The following is a 10,315-nucleotide window of genomic DNA, read 5'->3' on the forward strand; positions in this document are numbered from 1 at the left end:
CTTTGGAGGAGGCATGCAGGAGGCAACCGGTTGATATTTCTCTCTCATTATCGATGTTTCTCTCTCCCTTCTTCTCTCTAAAAATCAATAAAAATCTTTAAAAAATAGGTTGATTTTCCTTCCCATTATCTGCTGTCTTCCCTGTAAGCTCCCCCTGACTTCCCCTTCACACAGCTCTACTCGATCACTCCACCCTCACCACTGTTCATGACCACATTTTGCAGGACTGATAAAACTACAGGATTTTCTAAAGCTGACTTATGGGCTTGGTAGGGCACAGTCAAGACTGGAATCAGGAAAGTCTCTGAGGGCTATAAGGTCATGTTAAGAGAGCTTGTGGGAACTGCCAGGTTCAGATCTGCAGCACAAAGCAGCTGGTGGAAGCCAGAAAGCATTGAACCTGCTTTGCCTTATTCATGGGGAAAGACCATCTCATGACAACTCCAGTAATGCAAGTTCAGTTTTCCTCTCAATAGAGGAGGCTGCCTATGTCAATCTCTTAGACATGGAGTAGAAGAATAATCACCTATAAGTTATCTGTATAAGGGTAAAAATAAGCCCCAACTAGTTACTCTGTACCTTAGCCCAAGCTTGCCAGTTTGCCTCACTCACCGAGGCTGAACTCAGCCTGCGAGTACAGGATCAGCACCAGCTGCCTCTGGGAACAGGGCTCACCTGTAACAGAGAGGGAATTCAGTCATTGTCCTGCTCAGAATTTAGGTATGTGCAGGCATTCAAAGACCCTGCCCTCACCCTGGTTGGTGTGGCTCAGTTGGTAGGAGCATCGTCCAGTACCCCAAAGAGTCGTGGGTTCGATTCCAAGTTGGGGCATATACCTAGGTTTGGTCCACAGCCCTGGTTGGTGGGGCCTGTGCGGAAGGCAACTGATGTCTGTCTCTGTCTCCCCCCCGCCCCCCCACTCACTCTCTGAAAAATCAATGAAAATGTCCTTGGGTGAGGATTAAAAATATAAAATAAACAAAGTCCCTGCCCTCACATGTCTTGCATCCTAGCAAAAGATAGGTTAATAATTAAATATATCATTGCAGGTCATAAATGCGATTTAAAAAAAAAAAGCAGAGTAAAGGAAGAATGAGAATAAAGCCTATTTTTAAAAAATTTATCTTTACTGCTGAAAGTATTACAGATGTGCTCTTTTTCCCCCATTGACCCCTTCCACCCATCCCCAGGCCTTCACTGCACTATTGTCTGAGTACACGGGTTATGCATATATGCATATAAATGCTTTGGTTAATCTCTTCTCGCAATCCCCCCCCCCTTCCCTCTACGATTCATCAGTCTGTTCCATGCTTCCAGTATCTCTGGATCTATTTTGTCATCAGTTTATTTTGTTCATTAGATTCCACATACAGTGATATGATCATGTGATAGTTGTCTTTCTCTGACTGGTTTATTTTGCTTAGCATAATAACCTCCAGGTCCCTCCAAGCTGCTAATGAGGCCTATTTTAGGTAAAATGGTCAGGAAAGGCTTCTTCAAGAACTGACTACTAGACAGAGACCTGAATAAGTATGGGGTAAGATTTGCAAAGCTCTAAGGGAAGAGTGTTTTAGAGAGGGGGGAAATAACAAGTGCAAAGGCCCTGAGGCAATAGGCAAAAATAAGTTGATTATGCTTAAGGAGCAAATAAGTCAACATAGCTAGAATGCAGTGATGGGAAGAATGACATACTAGATACACATGGAGAAATTACTCATTCTCCTTATTTTATGTATGAGAAAACTGAGCCTCAGAGGTTAGGTGACTTGTCCAATATCAAAGGATGTCAGTGGCAGAACTGGGAATGGAACTTGGGTCTTGGAACAACTCTAACTCTCTCTCACTCCTGGGCCAGGTTTAGATAACCTAGAACCGAGCAGGGGCAAACTTTTAAGTACTCTGAGATTACTTAGGTAAGTTTCAGGTTTCTCTGATCATCCCCTCCTCCGCTGGGTGAGGGTGGCTGAAGAACAGAGAAACCTTATATATTACCTGGAATGTGGAATAAACATGACTTTGGGATAAGGAGAATAGGAGCACATGCCAGGCATTGTTGTAAACCCTTTGTTTGCATTACAACAATTTTGTAAGGTTGGTGTGTTGTTATATTTCCCATTTTACTAATGGGGAAATGGAGATACAGAGACATTAAATAAATGTGCCCAGGTTACAAAGCCAATACTAGTAGATGATAGAGTTGGGACATGAACCCAGGAAATCCAGCATCTAAGGCTTGGCCTTCTAACCACACACTATGCCAATTCTCAAAAGGAGAAGTCAGGAAACATGTTCTCTAGTCCTAGCTGACATGGCTCAAAGACCCCACTTATACCCAAGCCTGAGATGGTCTCCATTTACTTGCAGTCCAGGCTTTTTACTGAATACCAGCTGAATGACTCCTGAGTCCTTCAGCCAGGTGGTTCCAGAGACTTCTCTAATTCTGTAGCTACTGTAATCACAAAGCTATGATGATAGCCACAAAAACAGCCATTTCATAGCCACTAACATTTAACGCACATTTTGAAATTAGGTACTAGGCTAAGCACCTTACATGTACTATCTTATTTCAGCGAGGGGAAAAAGAATTGTTCTAAGACATAGGTAGAGGGATCTGTGAGGGACTCTAGGCTTGAAAAAAAGAAAACACATGGAACTGAAGAATCTCTGTAAGCCAGGGTAGAGGAACTGGGACAGAGGCATTAGGGGATTGGTGGTAAGGGCATAAATTATTAGCACCTTCAATTCAACATGTCAGTAGGCGGAACTCATCTCCTGTTTCCCACCTCCATGATTCAGCAAGTAGAATAACTGTTCTCCAAGTATTAGACTCCAAATGTTCATGTTCTCCAACTCCTCCTTCCCTCATTCCCCATTCTCACAATTGCGAAGTCCTTGTGGGTTTTTTTGCTCTAAGAGCTCTACATCCACACTGTTCTTCATTATTCCCTACTGTGTCAACTTCCTCTTGGTTAGGATCTCATTACCTCTTGCCTGCACAGCTAGAGTATTTCTTAAAATGTGCTGACATTATAAAGACAGACTGTTACAGTAGCCTCTTCCCTGGTCCTTATTTCACTAGTCTCCCTTCACTTCTCCTGTTCCAAGCCATTGGGCACACACTGTCAGACTAATGTTCCTAATGCTACTCTCCTGCTCAAAAAAAAAAAACAAAAAAAAAAAGGTCATGGCTCCCAACCACCTCAGACTCACTCCATAGGAATGCCACGATCTAGTCAACATCTGCCTTATGTCTACCTTGGGCCTTCCAAGCTCTCATACATTTTTTTGTCCATGCCATTGTCTCACCTGGAATGCTTGTTTTAAGGCATTTTTGGGTGTGCTTTGTACATGTACTATGTACTTTGTACGTATTCAAATCCTTAATCTTCAAAGCCTAGAAACTCAATGAAGTTATCCTAAACCCATTCTCACCACTTTCTGTCATGTTCTTGAAACATCTCTGGCTGTGACTACATCTGGCTCTGGCCTCACCATTAGCTAAGGCCTCAGAACTATAGTCCCCCTGTTCCTTCTTGCTTATAAAGATTTGTACTGCTTCCAAAGAATGGAAACCTAGTCAGTTAGGATTTCTATTCTCATTCCTGTTACTCCAATCTTACACTGGAGCTATCTCTTAACGAAAGACCTGGATTCTAATCTGAGCCTCAGATTCCTCAGCTACAAAATAGGGATATAATTCCCATCCTGCCTATAACAGAGGGCTTTTGTGAGAATCAATGTGGTAATAGAAAAGGGGGAAAGTTAGGATGGAAGACTCCCAGCCAGATCTTATTTAACAGCTCTTTCTGTCAGCTGCAATACACTGAGTATATATAGAAGCCTTCTATCCAATCAATCAAAAATATTTCCTGGGCCTAGCTGGCCATGGCCATAGCTCAGGTTTAGGGGATACGGAGAGTGCAGGGATGAATGAGAACAGTCCTTATTCTTGGGCTCCTTGCAGTTCAGGGTGAGATTGTGTCAACTTCCTGCAAAGAACTACTAACAATATTAGGCAGATCTAACAGTTCAGAGTGCCATAAAAGTGGAGAAAGAAATGTCTGACTGGATGTGGCCTCAGAAGCTTCATAGAAGGGATAAGGACTTACTTAAGCCAGGTCTTGATGCAAGGTGACAGAAAGGCTTGGGCTACTCTGCACCAAGCACTGAACTAGGCATTATGCTATCAGCCCTCATGATACTCTACGAAGCAGGGGATGGCATGTCCATGTTATAGCAAAGGTAACTGAAGATGGGTAAGGCCGTTTGTCATTCAAGGTCAAACAGCTAGTAATAGCAGAGCCAGGATTTGAACTTAGGTCTGCTTTACTTTACTTGAAAGCCTATGTGCTTCTTACTTACTTCACGGTCTGCCTTACTTGATTATTTAGCAACATGAAAGGAAGAACAGATAAAGTCCTTTCTACCTCAAAATCCAATTATTTGAATGGGGGGAGGAGGGAAAGGAGGTTTACTGCTGCTATGTCTTCCCCATAAGACTGATCTTATGGCAGATTTAGGGTCTTATTAACTGGAATAGTCCAAGTATCTGGCAGAGAGCCTGGCAGGTATGAGACACTAAGTATTTGAGGAACATGTAAATGAATAAATGAATGAACACCTGCCCCAGCACCCTGGTTCTGAGGTCTAAAAGTAAAGTCCAATATCTCAAGCTCCATGTTCTGACTCTCAGCCCCAGTACCTATAATATCAGTATTTACTAATCTGTTAGCTAAAGGTACGCTTTTTTCATTCTTGTTTTCAGGAGTTGGAGAGAAGCAAGGAGAGGAAGGGATAAGAAGGAAAGATGGGCAGTTAACAGGGAAAAGAGAGGGAGCCCAGCTGGCGTGGCTCAGTTGGTTGAGTGTCATCCTGTGCACTGAAAGGTTGCCAGTTCAATTCCTAGTCAAGGTACATACCTGGGGTTGCAGGTTCGAACCCTGTTTGGGGCATGTATGGAAGAGAACGGATTGATGTTCTCTCTCACAATGATATTCCTCTCCCTCTCTCCCTCTCTTTCTCTCTCTCTCGTTCTCCCCCTCCCCACCTTCCTCCACGGATGTCCTCGGGTAAGGGTTTTAAAAAAGAGAGAGAGAAAGGGAAAGGAAAGTGGTGAAATCAGAAAAAGTAAAGGAGACAAAAAGGAAGAGGATGCCTAGGCAGGGTTGAAACGTCTGAAGCCTAGACTTTGGGAAAGATTTATTTCTCCTTCTTGTTCCAGAACCAAGGATTTTTTTATTTTTTTAAAGCAGCACTAGGAATTCCTCCTCATAAATTTTAAATGAAGGGAACTTCCTTGTCTAAACCTCAGACTAAACCGGTAGGCAGAAATAAAGTAAAGCTCCTCAGGGTGCCAGTCCTCAGCTCTCACCACTGTCCTGCCCGAGCCCACCCCTCTCCTGGTTCGGGCTGAAGCCTGCAGAAGTCAGAAGACATACAAGTTCTGCGGTTATCCCTCTGCTTCTTCTACAGGGCTTACTCCAGGCTAATAAGCCCTGGGAGTCTAACCGGCCTATGGATAAAGGGATACGGACATCCTCTGGACCCTTCCCCACAGTACCATGCCATAAAAATGTATTGAACCATAAAAGGAAAGTGTTTCTCCTTTTCTGCTGCATTCCTCAAATGTGTGTAAATGAATTAGGACGAAGATGGAGGAATCAAGGTCCCTTTTCAGAACTCTCTAGATCAGTAGTTCTTAACCTTCTGGCCTTTTAAATACAGTTCCTCATATTGTGACCCAACCATAAAATTATTTTTGTTGCTACTTCATAACTGTAATGTTGCTACTGTTATGAATCGTAATGTAAATATATGATATGCAGGATGGTCTTAGGCGACCCCTGTGAAAGGGTCGTTTGACCGCCAAAGGGGTCGTGACCCACAGGTTGAGAACCACTGCTCTAGATCCTAGGTCCTAATTCAGATCAACCCTCTTTAGGTCTCATCTGCATATTGTACACACGTACTTTTCCTTCTTACTAAATTAGTGGAGAGAGCACTGGGCTAAGAATCAGAAAACCTAAAGGCTATTTTCAGATTTACCTCCAATTCACCATGTAACCCTGAACAAATCATTTCATTTTCCTGGACCTTAGTTTCCATATCTGTAAAATGAGGGTAACAGAACCTACTCTTTTGAAGGATCTGCTGATGGGTCGAACAGGGTTGATAAAACTATTTGGTTTGATGTGAACAGTAGAAGAAGAAATGATGGGATTACCTCTTTTTAAAAAGGTGGTAGCTATACCATCTTTCAGTTAAAGGGATCTGCTCTGAGTGGAAGAATTAAGAAAAGCTGTGGCATACACAATGTCACTATCTGTACCTCCAAGACAGCCAGACATTAAACTGTGACTAAAAATGCTCAAGAACTACATGCACACAAATCCCAGCAGGTCCAAGTAAAGAGAAAATTGCTCAGGGAAAGTAAAAGAAAAGTGGTAATGACCAATTTAGTGCTGAAGAGCTCAGGCTCTAGAATCAGACACCTGGGTTTGAATCCCAGCTTTGTCTCTACTAACTTTGTGACCTTAGGCAAGGTACTTACCTTCTGTGCCTCAGTTTCCTTTATTTGTTTAAAATGGTTCCTGTGTCACAAATTTGTTACTGGGAGAAATAAATGTGAAAGCATAGGAAAGCCCTTAGCTCAGGGCCTGGCAAAAGAGACTCAATAACAGGAGCTGTTATTCCATTTAAGTACCACAAACGTATGAATAAGAAGCAATAAAAAGGAATAGGAAAAAGGAAAGAAATGTACATTTGCCTTTCCTATTATGTATCATACCCTATGCCCAAAGTCTTAATTATTGTCATTTATTCCTAATAACCTTTTGAAGTCAGTATCATTATCCCCATCTTACAGGAGGAAACTGAGTCTTGGAAATAAAGCAACTTGTCTAGAATCATTCAGCTAAGATAGAGAACTTACTGGAAGCCAGAAATGATTCCAAAGACTGTGTTTTTTCTATTATATACATTGCACTTTCTCACGCTCAAAAATAAAGGAGTCCATGCATATCAAAGCAGGCACCAATAATAAAGTTTTAGGAAATGGACCAAATTCTCCCATTGTGTAGTTGATGAAGCAACTGCTAGTTTTGCATGCCTGGGGAAAAGATGGGCAGGGATAGAATAGAAGTGTACCTTCAAGTTCCAGTGTTGCAGGACTTGACCTACCAGGCTCTCCCCAAGGGGCTCTCAGCTCATTGTTGCAGTAAGAGAAGAGCTGGGCTTTTACAGAACTGGATACTATGCCCTTAAGGACAAAATACTCTAAGACAATCTAACAAACAGTCAAGAAGTCATACGAGGTACCTGGGCTAAACCTGATCAAAACACCTTATACTGGAAGGGAATACGATGCTAGAACACCTTTGCAAGAATCAGCATGAACTGTGTACTTGAGTATGTATACTGTCTCTATTTCTGGGAAGCACTTTACTATGTCGCAGATGACTGAAAGTTAACCTGGAAAAAGCACTCCTTCCCATGGACCAGGCTTTTATTTTGGAGCACTGCATAAAAAAAAAAAAATAGGGCAGGTTCTACAGGAATATATGGAAACCAGGAATCTACAACTGGTGACTAGAGGGAAGAAGCCAGGAAGTGAATTAAGAGAAAATATTGGGAAGTACTGGGGTCTGGATATCAAAGGCTTTTGTTAGGTGAGGAACCAAGCAAAAGGCCTGGGAAAAGAGAAAGAGTGCTTCAGGGAGCTAAGGAGAGATTCTGATAAAAGAAGTCATCTCCTATATTTGTAAAGCACATTTTTAAAAAATAGCATGTCCCTATAGAACCCTTGCTGTTTAGAGTAGAGCTATCTCCAGTGCCTGCAGGATGACTGACTGAAAGAGGTGCTGCTGAAGTGGTATCTTCCTCAGGAGAAGGGAAGGAAGATGGAAGCTGGCTCTATCAGCCTCTCGGGTGGCAACCAAGGCAGGCGTGAGCAGCCACAGGACATAATAAAAGCGTAATAGCTCCAAGGCTCAATCAGGCAGGGCTCACCTACAGGTGGCTTCAGACTGACTTCTATTGCAACCAGCACTTGAAGATGCACAACTGCTCACATCCATCAAGAAGTACAAGACTGGACACAGAGCAAATAGCCCTTGTCCCAAGAGCCACACTTGCCAATCTATTTGTTAGTTCTGTTCCAGCTGACCCTAACCTCAAAGCTTTAGCCACGTTAACCTTTATGAGGCCAGCTTTCCCCAGTCTTGACCAAACTCCATTGTCTTGCAGTCCTACCACACTCCTCCCACTCACAAGGATACCTGACCTTGCCTCTTGTGACTGGCTCTATTGTGTGGTTGCCTGTGCCCTGGTATAAGAAAGCAACTGGTTGTGTTACCATGGGGATTAAAAATAAGACAACATAATAAAAATGCAGCCAGTCACAAAATGGCTCAGTAAAACCCTCCTCTACTCCCCAAGAAAGGCAGGTCTCAGGATACCAGCATATCACAAAAGGAAGCCCTGTGGGGCAGCTGACTTCTTAATGACAAGAGACATTAGGACTCTGGAGCCCAATCCATGTTGATGTCTGACAACATTATGTATGCCATAAGTAGATGAAACTCAATCCAGGCAGTCTCTAGGCTGCCTGGAGGAATATACAGAGAATATAACAGATGTGCAAGACAATAATTCTTGCCTCTGCATTTTCTGAGCAGCAAACAGCATTTCTCCTTCCTCAGCTAAAACTGTCTCCAATTTCTCCCTCCTCCTTCCCTAGAAGAGCCAACCCACAGGAATCATCAAGGGAGGCACAAGTAATTACTGTTTTCTTTTCTCCATGCTAATGAGACAGTTGGATGGTTTCCCTTCCCCCTCCTGAGTTGGGAGCAAGAATCTAAGCCTTTATAATCTATAACCAACACACCAATGCTTGGGCCAGATAGTGCTCTGCAAACTGAACTGTGCAGAAGACTGCTTTCTGTCCCTGGTGAGACCAGAGCTGTAAGAGGCCCCACCACTTTACAGAGGGGTGATAAGACCAAAGTGGGGAGAGGATCTCTTCAAAGTTATCAAAGAAAAGCAGTGGCAGGGCCAGAATCAGTCTGCTTACTCCCAGTCAGGGCACTTCCCACATCATCCAGACTTCTGACAGTAGGGAATGACTTTGGAAGTATCCTCAATGTGGAACATGGAGCTCCAAGTTTCAAGTTCACATATCGTTTTTTGAATAGGTACTTAAAAAGCAAAGACAATGCAGCTCTGGTTGTCGGCTCACTTGGTTGGAGCGTCATCCCCTGCACCAAAAGGTGGTGGGTTTGATTCCCAGTCAGGGCACATACCTGGGTTAGGGGTTCAATTCCTGGTCGGTGCATGCAGGAGGCGAACGATTGATGTTTCTCTCTCCCATCAATGTTTCCCTCTCTCTCTAAAATAAATTTTAAAAATAAAGCAAAAACATATCCTCAAGTGAGAATTAAAAAAAAAAAAAGCAATGACAATGCTCTGCAGATTTGGACTCAACCCAAGAACCTCAGTTTCAGTATCTGGGAGATAATGGCAATTTTACCCCAAAATTAAAATCATAAGTACATGGCCAGGCAAAAAAAAAAATCTGTGAATTCTAGTAGAAATTCAGTTGTTATGTGAAGACTATTAGATACCAAGGGTGGGGGCTGCTGTTAGCCTTAAGAATGAACTTCAGGCCTTGGCCAGTATTGCTCAATGGGTTCGGTTCCTGGTCAGGAACATGGACCTGCGTTGTAGGTTTGAAACCTGACTCCGATATCTCTAAAAATCAATGGAGAGAACACCCTCTGGTGAGGATTTAAAAAAAAAAGACTGAACTTCAGATCTGGTGGATAAAGGAGCTCCTGAGCATAGAACATCAGGCCCTCGTTCTGGTAGCCCAATCCCTGCATTTCACAGATGAAGAAACTGAATCTAACACTATCAGGGGCTTCACAGAAGAGGACCCAAGGTGAAAGAGCAGGACTGACGGATGCTATGGCCCAGAGCTAGCCACAGCCTGCCTGCCTAGCCAGGGTCAGAGAAAAAAGAAGACGGTCTCTGGGGCAAGGAATGAACATTTGCCAAGGCTGTGTGGGAAGAAAATGGTTCAAATTTTTAAGCTGGAATGATTTGTAGAATCTAACAAGGCTCATTTTTTTTAACCTGGAGACTGGCCCCTGTCAGTCTGTTCCCTTCCTTCTCACTATCCATACTAACTCTATCATTTCAGGTGGGATACAGCAACTCAAAATCCAGTCCTCAAACTAATTCTAACTACAGGCAGGAAATATTTATTTTTAATATATTTTTATTGATTTCAGAGAGAAAGGGAGAGGGAAAGAACGAT

General features: G+C 42.9%; 1 protein-coding gene and 1 pseudogene across 3 annotated transcripts in view; one reads left to right on the forward strand and one right to left on the reverse strand.

The window, feature by feature from the left end:
• Positions 1–675, reverse strand: part of RALY (RALY heterogeneous nuclear ribonucleoprotein) — a 49,933-nt gene extending 49,258 nt beyond the window's left edge. For 2 of the 3 annotated variants that reach the window (XM_015564494.1, XM_015564492.1), the window contains exon 1: positions 580–675. The gene's annotated coding sequence lies outside the window, so the exon portion shown is untranslated. The remainder of the gene's footprint in view (positions 1–579) is intronic. The other variant, XM_015564493.1, reaches the window with a different exon arrangement.
• The window catches only part of LOC102758752, a 24,716-nt pseudogene that overhangs the window by 5,253 nt on the left and 9,148 nt on the right, over positions 1–10,315 (forward strand).

Source organism: Myotis davidii, unplaced genomic scaffold (assembly GCF_000327345.1).
Source record: "Myotis davidii unplaced genomic scaffold, ASM32734v1 scaffold38, whole genome shotgun sequence".
NCBI lineage: Eukaryota > Metazoa > Chordata > Mammalia > Chiroptera > Vespertilionidae > Myotis > Myotis davidii.